This window comes from Alligator sinensis, unplaced genomic scaffold (assembly GCF_000455745.1).
Source record: "Alligator sinensis unplaced genomic scaffold, ASM45574v1 scaffold886_1, whole genome shotgun sequence".
Classification (NCBI taxonomy): domain Eukaryota; kingdom Metazoa; phylum Chordata; order Crocodylia; family Alligatoridae; genus Alligator; species Alligator sinensis.
Genome location: NW_005842040.1, coordinates 1,376,734 through 1,380,138, shown reverse-complemented (window position 1 = coordinate 1,380,138; position 3,405 = coordinate 1,376,734). Strand labels below are relative to the sequence as shown.

General features: G+C 47.0%; 1 protein-coding gene across 2 annotated transcripts in view; it reads left to right on the top strand.

Moving 5' to 3' along the window:
- ORMDL3 (ORMDL sphingolipid biosynthesis regulator 3) overlaps nt 1-3,037 on the top strand; it is a 46,080-nt gene extending 43,043 nt beyond the window's left edge. The window contains exons 6-7 of one of the 2 annotated variants that reach the window (XR_003093798.1): nt 181-250; nt 2,511-3,037. The gene's annotated coding sequence lies outside the window, so the exon portion shown is untranslated. The remainder of the gene's footprint in view (nt 1-180; nt 251-2,510) is intronic. The other variant, XM_025202920.1, reaches the window with a different exon arrangement.
- The last annotated feature ends 368 nt before the right edge of the window (nt 3,038-3,405 follow it).

The window sequence follows — 3,405 nt, the reverse complement described above, 5'->3', positions numbered from 1 at the left end:
ATGGAGAGTCCATCCCTGCATGTCCCCTTCCCCCCTGTCATTCTTGACAGACAATTTGCTAGTTTTAATATATAAATGTTTAAACCTTGTAGAGGAATTAAGTGACATGGTAAAGGCTGCTTATATAATCATTGACTGACATCTGGCCACCTTAAGTGATAATTCATTGTTCTTTTATAGCACTTTGCAGCCATAACATCAAGGCACTTTACATACATGAAAAAAATATTCCATAAAGGCCCCACTTAAGGTGAGTCACTATTATGTTTCTTGTAAAAAGAAAATCATGGCTACCAGTTGCCTAGAAATAGTATATTTCTGTTTGCAACCTGAAAGGTCAAAAAATACTGAGATTAGGAGTAATATCCATCCATCGGATAATATGTGACACGTTTTCTGACTGACAATATAACAACCTGGGAAATACTGTATTTTTGTGTATACCAAACACCTCCAAACAAGAGTCAAATCCTGCTTCTGGAAAGACAGAATGCAGGGAAAAGGATATTTTCCAGAATTATGACTCCATAGAGCATGGACAGAGCTTAATCATCAGCTCACTTGCCTCCATTTGTTCAGGCAAAAGCTACCAGTTTAACCATCTCACAGCTGCTACCTGATTGGCAGTAGCTCTTGACTGCTCGACCAAAAGGTACCGCCAATTTGGCAGTGACTGTGAACCTGCAGATGTTACTGAAAACTAAACTGTGCTCCTCCCTCCATTTGCCAGCTGGGGGGAGAGAGAAGAAAAAGAATCAGCAACCATTTACAGCATCACTGTGCTTCTATTCCAGCAGAAAATCAGCTTCCCATCTTAAGACATATACCCCAATTTTGGAGGGCTAGTTTTTGGGGGAAAGGTACAATGTGGCATGTGATTTGATATCCTTCCAATTGGAAAAAAGGGGGGAAAAGTAATGGAGAGGGCTTTCTCTCAAGAGTTTCTGGCATCAAAAGATACAACTTAAGGGTTTAAAAAACTAGTAGAATAAAATAAATCACTGAAGAGAATTCACAGTGAGTGTCTACTCCATATCAGAAGTAGAAGACACTGAGAAAAAAAAATCCATGTGTACTTAAAACCTTAATCTGCTGGCCTCCCAGGGGATTTTATTATGCAGCTAGGCACATACCAAACAACTCCCTACATTTTGGCTGATAAACAAATTATCTGATAAAACCCCCAAAATCTGTGATTAAAATGAAAGGCCCCTCATGCCTTGCCACAGCCCCCTGGCCCTGCTGGTGCCCCTCACTTCCCCCTCCCCCCCAAGGCTTCCTGGCCCTGCTCATGCCCCTCACTCCCCACCACAGACCCCACAGCCATGCTGGTGCCCCTCGCACCTCACCCACAGCCCCCTGCCCCCCAGCTCTGCTGAGGGGGCCCCCAATGGCAGGAAGCAGCAGCTGCAGCAGCAGAGCAGAGCCCAGCTCCCCACGGCATTGCCTGTCTGCTGCCGGCTCTGGCTCCCACCCTGCTGCCCTCTCCTGGCACCTCCGCAGCCCAGCAGGTGGAACCCAGCATGTCAGCATGAAGCGGGGCCACGTGGGGAAGCTCATTCGTGCTGTGAGCTCTGCACTGCCCTGGCAACACAGCCCCTGCCTGCATGGCAGCAGTGAGGAGCATAACCCTGCTCCCTGCTGGGGCCCTTCAGCCCAGGCCCCAAGCCTCATGCATTGCCTGATTGGGCAGCAGCCCTAGCCCCAGCCCTGCCCAACTCCCCCCCTCCCTCCCTCCCTCCCCCTCTGTGGGGGCCCCAATCCCCCCCTCACCACTTACCTGTGGGAGCTGCTCTACAGGCTCCCTGGGGGCCCTGTGCACATACATGTGCCATGCACCCCCTACCTGACTGCCCTCCTCTCGCTCCCTCCCAGCCCCCTGCAGACTGAAACTCTGCCAGCCTGTAGAGAACTCTTTGCAAAACTGCAAAATCCACAGGTTTCTCCATTAAAATGAGAAATCCACGTTTTTCTTGGGTAAAGGGGGAAATCCATGTTTTCTCCCTTTTCCCATGGGAAATGGAAAACCCGGATCCCTACTGATAAATGGTTCAGTAAACAGAGATATTCCACCCCATCTTTTCTTTACTAATAGCACAGAGTGGCAATATTTATTTTTCTATGTGGTATACTGTTGTATATTTGAGAACCCTACTACCTCCATTATTGGAGGAAAGGAAAAAGAACTGGATGTGTTAGCATCTTTTGAATACTTGGTATACAAGGGAAACTGGCAAGCCTAGATTATAAATGTCAGACCAACATTGACCTAGTCTAATATCCTTCTTTAATAAAGCCCTGTCCAGGAAGGAAATTGTAACATTTCACAACAGACCTAATTATATCAAGTAACTTGGGATATAAAGAGCTACTTAATAACCAAAATCTCCTAGATGCCAAACTACACACCAGGTGTGTGCAGGTCAAGTACTGGTAAATGAAGAGATACAGCATGCATCTCAATAGACCTTAGCCATGAGCTCTGTGTTTCTTTCTCTTTTAACTCATAGATGGAACAATTCAGTGACAAAAATAGTGGAGATGTGCAGGACACTGAGATCCCAAACTCAGAAGACTGCAGAAGAAACATCTGGCTCGTGCTCCTGAAAATCAAAGCTCACTCATAGGACTGCTTTTCTGATTTTGCTGAGTCAGCTCTCTTCTTCCTCCAAGCTCTGAATTGTTAAGCTGAGTTGCAAGATTTAGGGGTTTTTTTTCCACCGGTAAAAAGGGGCTTCAAAAGAAGATCTTTCCAAGCTAGAGTTCCTCATGCAGGTGCCACATTAGTTGACTGTGGCCAAGGAGACTTGAAGAGAAATGTAGCTCAATATTAATGAGTAAAAATATCACTATACATCTAGTGCATGGTGCTTGGGAAATGTCCACTCTGAGGCAGTCTTCAATGTGACAGGTATAGGAAATTGACTTGCTAGCCGTATAAGAGGCTTGAGTGGTTTCCGCCCAAGTTGGAGAACTCCAAGGAGAACCCCGCAAGGGAGGACTCCACAACCATCTGGAGGAGGAGAACTTCACGTCTCGTGAAGCTCTCTAAGCGCTGCGGAGCCTATTGGACCCAACGTGTATCTCAAGAAGGCTATAGGGGTCTGATCAACCTCTGGCCTCTCCCCGTCGCCGAACAATCCCTCGACGAACCCCTTGGGCCCTGCGCGCAAGTTCCACGGAGCCTAGCAAACTTCGCGTGAGTGTATCCAGAGCTCTCTGCTTCGAGTTGTTTTCTTTGGTTGACGCTACGGACTCGCGTGTTTAGAGCCTTCAACCAGATTGGGCTAGAGGTTCACATGGAAGGAACTCTTGTCCGCCTCTCTTCTTTTCTGTCTGTAACCGCAACTCAAGCAAGTTTTCCTGCCTGCACCGCGACCATCTTCGGTGTAAGTAAAATAATCT